The sequence below is a fragment of the Aulostomus chinensis genome, chromosome 17 (assembly GCF_037954235.1).
Source record: "Aulostomus chinensis isolate RoL2024-O1b breed Wild chromosome 17, RoL_Achi_v1.0, whole genome shotgun sequence".
Lineage (NCBI taxonomy): Eukaryota > Metazoa > Chordata > Actinopteri > Syngnathiformes > Aulostomidae > Aulostomus > Aulostomus chinensis.
The window spans coordinates 17,079,417-17,088,901 of record NC_141336.1 but is presented as its reverse complement, the minus strand read 5'-3'; the positions used below and the strand labels follow the sequence as shown (position 1 = coordinate 17,088,901).

Sequence of the window (9,485 nt, the reverse complement as noted above, 5' to 3'; positions counted from 1 at the left end):
CAGCACGGTGGTGCAGTGTCGAGGCCGGCTCCAGCACGGGATCTTTCTGTGTGAGTCTGCATGTTCTCTCTGTTCCTGTGAGGGTTCTCTCTGGTTCTCCAGCTTCCTCCCACAGTCCAAAGACATCAAGAGAGGACGAGGCTGATTGATACTCTAAATTGACCGTCGGTGTGACTGTGAGTGTGAATGGTTGTCTGTCTCTATGTGTTGGTCCTGAGATGGACTGGTGACCTGTCCAGGGTGAACCCCGCCTCACGCCTGAAGGCTGCTGGGGTAAGCAGAAGAAAATGGATGGATGGACGGATGGATGGATGGATTTTGGCCATTGTGCAACAGATTATTCAGATTACAAAAGATTATTTCCTGATTTGTTGGAGTTCATGTTAATTTTCAAGATTTCCACAAGTATCCGCAATTTATTCTGTTTTCTTTCAATTGTGTTTCCATAAATAACACATAATAGGCTTCAGTCACATCGCATACAAAGAGCTAATTATTCATGTAATGAAATGGAAAGAATGGAGAACTTAATGTAGGATGAACTCTATTGACTCTACTTATGAGAAATGGCATACAAACCATCCTTTTATGTAAAATAGGAGCTTCAGAGAGGCCAAGAGATATGAATTATAATCCAAACAAGCTACAAAAAGGCACCACTTGCTACATAAAAATCTCTGTGGACCTAAAAAAAATTCGTTTGTAGTGCTTTTACTGTTTTAAAAGACACATCAGTGTTAAAGTCAAAGTCATGAAACCACTTAAACATGATACATTACATTTTCTTTCTTTTTTATTTTTTACACCATATAACTAAGTGTAACATCCTCTAAAGCAGTGTTTGACACTGATGAAACCAAAACGACTGATGCTCTCACATTCTAAAATCCTATTACTATAAAATCCCCTTATATAATTGAGTTGGAAATTTCACAGTCTATTACTAATCATGCACTGTGAACATGTTCAAAGTCAGTTTCCATGTCAGACACTGTCTAATCCTTCCTTTTAATGTATCCTAGCCAATGGTCCCCTTCGTTAGGGCCTATAGGTTCCCCTCTCTCTCTCTCTCTCTGTGCGATAATGAAAGGAGAGTGTATGAAATAGGGATGGATGGAGTGTTTGCTCTAGAGAGGAACAGCAAAGTTTTTCCTGTCTTTAGACGGTGTCCTTATTAGGGCTTTGCTTTCCAAAGCAAGGTCAGAGCGTCTACCAACTTTTAGCTTTATTAGCCGTGGGCTTGTCCTCAGGCGCTAAGTGGCTCTCACGCATCACTATAGAATGCAACCTCTGATTGTGCCTTATGTCTCATTCTCTTTTTCTTTTCATGTTACGCATTAGTTTTTCTCCCTCTCTACCTCATCCTCTTCTCGGTTGCCTTTTGTATTGAAGTTTTCCCGCAGCTCGCCTCTTGCTTCAACCCAAGCAGCAGCATGGTTTCTCTCTCCTCCAATCCTCCTCATTAGATTCTCCCTGGATAACCTGAGAAAAAGAGCTCCTCTGTCTTCTTCTCCTCTCCATCATAGCCTCTTCCACCCCAACCACAGGATTCATCTGCTGGCGACGAGCGACCTTTGACACCAGCGCCTCGCAGGCAGGATTACCATTGAGTCCGGCTTGTGCTTTGTTCCTCGTAGCCGAGGGAGCAGAGAGGGTCTTTAATGAAATTCAAACTTTGGGCATGAGGAGCCATAGACATCTGAAGACCTTACTTCCCCTCACCTCAGTCGCAATGTGTGGAGATCAAAAAAACTTGAGCCAAGCTGTGTAGAAGAATGTTGCCTGACTCTGTGAATGCACAATGATGATGAGAAACAATGGGAGATTTAGACGGGAACCAAGGGTTTTTGAAGGACTAAAACAACTGCTGTCAATTATGATCCATTTTCAGTTGCTGATAGCAAGCTGAAAACTATATCAACTTTAAATGGAAAACAATATGTTGCACATGTATAAGTGAGCATCTCCTATATTTAATAAGTGCATTTGGGAAATGTAGCCCCCCCTACCCACAAAACAAAACAATTGATCAAATTACTTTGGTGTTGGCGACCAAGCAGAAACAAGAAATTAAAATCAAACGTAAGGTACAATGAAGTGCAAAAGTAATACATTTACAGAATTTTTGTAAGAGCGCTAAAAAAACCAAAACGTTATTTTGCAGATTTTCCCTGAATTAGTACGATCAAATACCTTCAATAAAGCGTGAACATATTCTCAAAATTGTAAAAGAGCAATATATTTTAGACGACAAAATAAGCCTGTAGAAATCAAACCATCTCATATTCTAACTTGCAGTGTTTAGATTTAACATTTAAATACGTGATGGTAAAAGACGTTAAAAAAAATAAATCCAACATGGATTCTGTTTTTGCAGAATTGCAGTTTTCTTTAAAAAAAAAAAAAAGGATTTAAGGGGAATAAAATAAGCCATTGCACATAATATGAGTTAGCATCTCTCATTTTCATTTAGTGCTTTTGGGAAATGTACCACACTGACTGGGGCCACTGGGTTTATCAGTCTGTCAGACACATCTGAGAAGCCATCCATCTTTTCACTTGAGGTGCAGAACCATAATAACTGTGGATTCCACATGTTTCCTCGCCTTTCCAGATTGTGTCAAGGAAGTTTAAGTGTTTTCATTTCCACTCAGTTCATCTTTGTGTTACATAGCAGGTGCAGGCTTGCGCAAAGCAGAGAGCGCCTGTCGTGTGCAGTGTAGGAAAATAATTCTAAAGATAGTTGATAAACACAACATTTCAGGCTCTTCTTGTACTCATGCAAACTCATACACCATAATTTGTAGGCCGTGTTAATGTGAACTCGGAGCAACCGGGAGCAAAGTCTTTTTTTTTTTTTTTCAATTCTAAACCTCACCACGCCTTTGACACGGCGTTATCTTAAAATATTGCTTTTTCCAAAATAAAATGGATGTCCAACAGGTGCACTGACTGCTCATGTGGCAGGGTTATGCACGCATAATTGCGCATTGAACACGTTGCAAGGTTACGAGACACATGTGCTGATAGTCACTGAAAGATGCTGCTGGTAATAATGAGTAAAAATGTAATCACTTCAATTCATATTTCAACACATATCGTGGAAGCACCAACAGTTAGAGAGTGCAATTCAATCCCTACAGCTGGCCCAAGCTCTAATTGTAAGACCTGTGGGGAATGTGTGATCATTTTTTTTTCCTCTACTGGAATTGTGGTTGGAGAGTATACAGAAAAAACCTTGCCATGGTAGCAGCTGTTGGGATTACGGTTGCCTGCTGCACTGAGATCTGTTGAGGGGTCTCTGAGAAGTGGACAACAGTAGACGTGACATTCTGGAAAATTAAGTGAGCCACAAGTGCAAATCATCATCAGCCTTCCTCACCGCTTACAAATTCTTACAAACACGCCCCCGCCATAACAAGAAAGCAGTTTATTCCTTGGCAAAATTAAAAGTTAGTATTAATAGCTGCACTGGTAATGGGACTGAAACAGAATGCGACTCCTGCAGGGGTGGGATAATTTGACTATAAACAAATACTGAAAATCACTGGTTCTCATTTCCTAGTCCCAAAAGGCAGTGAGTGGGTAAAAAAAAAAAGAAAAAGAAAGAAAAAAAGAGCAAACTTCTCTGTGAGAAAAGATCCCAAATTATTGAAAAAGAAAAAGAAAAGAAAGACAAGAAAGAAAAAGAAACACCAAATTCTGAAGGTGTCATCAATCATCAGGGTGGGGGCTCCCTAGCTTGAAGCCCTGCTCTGGTTTTGTCACTGACGAAAAATGGCTTTCCATAGAAAAATGAGCAAGATCACACACCCTGGTCCTGTATTGATTTTTATGGCGGCTGGCGGGGCTGGTGGGTAGTGGAGGCAATGCTCTCAGAGCAGATGTCTAATGGTGTTTAGAGACTCTCCACTTTATCAAGCCAGGCCAGCACTGACAGTTAGATGCTGGAGGGCAATTAAAATTAAAGCCTGGCTGATTAGAATATCATATTCATCTGGATGGTAATTACTATGTCTGGCTCCGTATAAATAATTAATTATGCAAAACCCATGCAGCTGCCACTGGCTAGAGTTAACTGACTTTCTGTCAACGTCTCACAGTTCTAGAAAGGATAAAGAGATTTGGGAAATAAGCTCTTTAGCCGCTATCTGGAAGCCCGCTGGGGTACGCATGCAGTGCCCATTGAAACAGTGGCAGCCTGCCCTCTGTGTGCAGGTGGCTTCACCAAGACATTGTGGGGTTTCCTGTTGAGGATGTATTTAGTTAAAAGAAAACACTTTCTTTATGGGCATCCTCTCCCTTGTCCCCTTGCCTCAGCTCTATGCACGCTGTAGGACACGACTTTCTTGTCAGTCTTTTTCACCTACTTAAGGAGTCAGACCAAAAAAATTGCCTTCATCTGAGTTTTGCAATACGTTGTTAAAGTTTGAATCATTTTCCATGTGCACTCAGGCTTGTTTACATCAGTGATCCTCTATTCTTAACGTAACCGCATCAATGTGCTTGCGGGAAATGTTTAAACTTAATTTTTTATTGTGTGACATTTTCATTACGAAGAGGCACATGGCTGCTCTCTTTAAATCTTCTTGTTCTTGAGGTTTTTTTCTTGCCACTCTAGACTCAGTTGTGGGGGAACTGTTGGGTCTCTGTTCATGTATAAACAAGAGGTTCAGTCCAACTCTTAATGAAAAAATGCCTGTTTTATATATATATATATATATATATATATATATATATATATATATATATATATATATATATGTATATATATATTTATATACTGTATATATGTAACTTAGAACATGTGTGTTTCTTTATGGACGCATGTTGAGTCATATACTGGGGTATTTTGTTACACTCTTCCTTTCATACAATGTCCTGCTTGTAAATCAGAACAATAAACATGCTGGTGGTGTAATAGTGCTGTTATACTTTAAATAGCATTTATTACTTTGAGTTTGATGTTAGGTTCAGCACTTTGTAATAAAGTCAAAGATTGTTTTAGACAAATGAACCATTTTTTGCACTGGCGTGAGCTATTAGCCACTTAACTGGCTGTCTGCATTTTTCTTCTGCAAATGTTTGCTTGATCATTTTCGATGATTTAGCAAGAAACATTAAAGTTTATACTTAGATAAAACCAGTTATAAGTGAAATATATTTTGGTTGGTTTATTCATTGACTAGTTAGCCTGGAGGTCAGCTAGCAAGTTTGCTGACAAGTTAGCTTGCAAGCTCGTTCGCTAACTAGCTATCTAGCAAGCCCGTAAGCAAGCAAGTTAGCTAACAAGCTTGCGAGCTAAACTGTCAGTTAGAGTTAGCTAGCGAGCCACACGTTAGCAAGTAAGCATGCTAGCTAACTTCCTATATAGCAAGCTAGTAAGCAAGCAAGTTAACCAACGAGCTTGCTGGTTAACGTGTGAGCTAACTTGCTAGCTGACTAGTGAACAAACCAACCAAAATATTTTTTTTTTATTACTGGTTTTACCTAAAAATAAACTTTATTGTTTCTTGCAAGATGATTAAAAGACAACCACCCAAGAAAGTGTGTTTTCCACCCAGCTGTCTCTGAACAGCAGGAAGCCACCAGGGTGTCTCTTGTCAGGAGAGGTAATTAGATGCACCATCAGTAGAAAGACAGGTGGGGTGTCACCAGGAAGAAGAGACATTACACTCACTTCACACCCAGAGAATTCTTATTTTTTTCTAATCACGCAAACATAAACAATTAGCAAATGTTTAATAAGTGAGGCTGAAATCATGTTTCTGGTGTACACTTCATTACTGTGACCTTCTCCAAAGACACCCATAGCCCACAAATTAGCTTCATGCTGTTAAGGATGTTAATATGGTAATCAAATGCAGAAGGTTATATAAGCAGTGAAGGTTATTCTATTTCATGTGGGAGATTGTTGGAAAAGGAAATTGAAAATGGAGCTAAAAGACCTCAAGATCACTTGGTGTGTTTATCAACCATCTCATGTCTGCTCACTCTTTCACTTTTCTCTCACACACGCTTTAGCCAAAGCTATTTGTAATGTTATGCAGAAGAAGCAACAAACGACAAGCTAGAGGCTTGCCATGCTGCATAAAGCATGTTATAAAAGTGCATACTTATGAACTCAACGCTCCAAATATTTCTCAAACCAACTTTTATTGGCTGGGAGTCTCTTAAACCACAATTGCAGCTCAGGGACCAAGTTTGCCTCCAAGTCTTAAGAAAATCTTGTCCATTAGATCAGCTGTGGATCCACTTAAATAACTATTGCTTTCTATCAAAGCATTATAAAATCAAGAGAGGACGCTAGAATCCCATAAACAATCACAAAACTGGCTTTTCCCTTATGTATGCATCGAGGCACCGCCGCTGTGTGTTCTCTGTTGTTTTACTAATGTTGCTATTGATTTTAAGGTTCCAGTGACCACTGGGATGAGGTAGCTAATTGTGTTCAGCGATGTTTTACTTGATGTATGCATGTTTTCCCTCTTAGCCTGGAGGACTCTGTGGTGAGAGATGCCTTGCTACATGTGTTCTTTGATAGTTTTTTCACAGTGGGAGGTTTGGTGATTATGGAGATCTCAAGGCTGAAGCTGTGGGATGTAAGCTCCAAATGAGCATCATTCTGCCACTGTAGAATTAGACTCCTGACAGTGAGAGAAAACTCCTGACTTCAATCTCTATAATGATGTAAATTTCTTGATTTCACATCATGGCAACTGTTGAATGTCTAACTATAAAATTACAACGTGGACACTCGGGTGGGCGGGAAGAGAAACTGAAAAATTTAAACATTTGAATCTCAAAACAGATCATCTAGCACTTTATTATTTGAGCCCCCCCCCCCCCAAAAAAAGTGTTAGAACCAGCGACCAAAAATAGAAAAAAAACAATCAATACTGTCTTTCTTATGCTCTCAATTCTGATGTAAAACAGCCCGTGATGGCAGCCCCCAGCTTCATCCTGGCCCCCCACAGACACTTCTGCAGGGGCACCTGGCCTTACTGGCACACTGGACCTCTCCACGGGGAAGGAGGGTGAGGTTTTTTGGCATCAGTTCTGAGCTTCTGTTTACAAGGTCATGGCGGTCTTAAAAAAAAAAGTGACTCCCGTCGCCTCTGCTGCCATCCTGCAGGATGCAAAACATCCTCATTTCCTTGTGTTGGTGAGCACAGTGTCATATTGACAAGACATTCAAAGACTCAACAAAGTTATTTACTGCCAGCATTTGTAGTCTTATAGATTAGAAGACAATTGCGCCATCTTTAGATCTCTCAGGCATCCACAGAAAATAGAACTAACACAACACTTGCTGATAATAAGGTGTGTCACCCGGCTTTACCCAGAATGTGAGCAGAGTATAAATAAAGTTCCCAATACATTTTTTTTTTTTAATATCGCTGCTATCTTTGAGCTCAGCACGGCACCTGCTGTGGGCAGATATCGACTGGAGGAAAAGGATAGGTGGGGGTGGTGGTGTTGGTGGGGGTGGGTGTTAGGTGCTGGAGGACCGTGGCAACCGTCCACAGTGCACTTCCCCATTCCTTTGACTGGATGTTGAAAGGCATGATTCCAGCCAGGAGGGAGAGAGAGAGAGAGAGAGAGAGAGAGAGTGTGTGTGTGTGTGTGTGTGTGTGTGTGTGTGTGTGTGTGTGTGTGTGTGTCTATGGTGAGGGGGTGGTGGTATGGGGGGAGTGAGTTTGCTGGTTGTTTGAAGACTTAGGAAGAAAAGCTAAAGGAAAATAAATCAAGACTGTTTCATGTAAGATATGAGTTTTTGCATTCAGGCTTTTCAAATGAGCCCCCTTTATGTTTGAAAATGACTGACAGTTATAATAGCCCGTCAACTCACAGACAGAGAGAGAGAGAGGGGAATGGGAACGGGCAGGGAGCCAGATTCAGTTTCCTCTCCAAAAACACAAGCTATAATCAACCCCCCCCCCCCCCCCAAAAAAAATTAAATAAATACATAAAATAAAACAGCACCGGGCCAGCTGATTTCACTTTAACGCAGCTCATAACAATGCAAAAACCAGGAGCTTGTCTTCTCTGTGATTGCTAGATATCTCGAGTAAATGGGAAAAAAAATGTTTTGGTTGCCCTGAGTGAAACAGCAAAGAGGAGGATTCCTCACTAACAAGCCTGTAAATTAGCAACAAGGTCAGGGAGAGAGAATAACGAGTGCTTGTTGGAGGGAAGAAAAATGCTAGCGGACCGACGCATGAATAAACTGCTGCTGAAACTCTAATGTACAAAGACGACACATTTGTCTCATATGGCTTCATTTTTAAAAGTGCATATCTGAATAGTCCGTTATGGTGTTTGGCTGCTAATGAACATTTATAGAAAAATCTACAGATGTTCTTATTAGTGCGTCTGTGCACTAGAATTTGTGTACTGTGTGTGTGTGTGTGTGTGTGTGTGTGTGTATACAAGTGCACAACAGAAACTTTGACATGCTATATGTAGAGTCACCAGACTGTGACCACTTTTACTGAGGCAGCCCCGGTGGATACGGTGTTTCGTTCACATGGTGTTGATTCCAATTATGCCGCAGCACCAACATGTTTGAGATACACGCAAGAACCGTGTATTTGCACACAGCCTTGTCTTGTAATTTGATGCCTCTGGAGTGGATCTGTTGTTGGTAATGGCGTCCTGTTTTAGCACATCAGATCACTTTGAGTTAAAAAACAACCACAAAAAAAAAGAACAAAAAATAATAATAATTTAAAAACAAAACAAAAAAACAGCAACATTCAATTTTCCAGCTGCAGGACATATAACCTCCACAATCCATTGTTTCATCTCCAAACTCTGTGAGGTGTTGCAGAAAAATGGAACAGGGAAAGACCTACTAATTGAAGCGGTCATGCTTCCTGCTTTCCATTAGTGTAATTGGCATATCTATTTAGGACTTACATATTTTGTGGAAACATGCACAAGTGAGCCATAAATGACGTACGAAAGCAAGATAATAGTCAGCAGTGACTAAGATGGAAGTTCAAAAAAGCCCTTTTCTAACATATGTAACAATTTATTTAACCCGTTAGATGCAACCTGGTTTTCTTAATCTGGAACTCAACTGCAGATGATTAATGGATACATTTTTTATATATAAAGAGTATATTGCTTTTCTTGGAACTCAAAAGCCTCACAACTCCCACAATCATACGCTGCTGGTGCCGGTCTACTCATCAGGACCAATTAGGGGTTCAGTGTCTTGCTCAAGGATCCATCGACACGAGGACCAGACCAGCGACCCTTCAGTTACTACACGGCTGCGCTACCTCTTAACCATGCCACCTGCAATTAAGAAAAAAATAATGCAAGCCAACCAAAATTTGTCACTAAAAATTATGTTAGGCGGTGGTAATGTGCCAAAACTGGTTCAACAATCGCCAAAGAACCCAAAAGAGGGGGAAAAAAAGCAACAAATGGTGGGTTTCTTTGAGAGTGTTGTGACTTCCTCCGCTTGGTTTCAA

At 40.5% G+C, this 9,485-nt stretch overlaps 1 long non-coding RNA gene across 1 annotated transcript in view; it reads right to left on the bottom strand.

Moving 5' to 3' along the window:
• Positions 1–1,729: 1,729 nt before the first annotated feature.
• LOC147246527 (uncharacterized) overlaps positions 1,730–9,485 on the bottom strand; it is a 326,594-nt gene continuing 318,838 nt past the window's right edge. The window contains exon 7 of the long non-coding RNA XR_015109778.1: positions 1,730–1,788. This is a non-coding gene — a long non-coding RNA (uncharacterized LOC147246527). The remainder of the gene's footprint in view (positions 1,789–9,485) is intronic.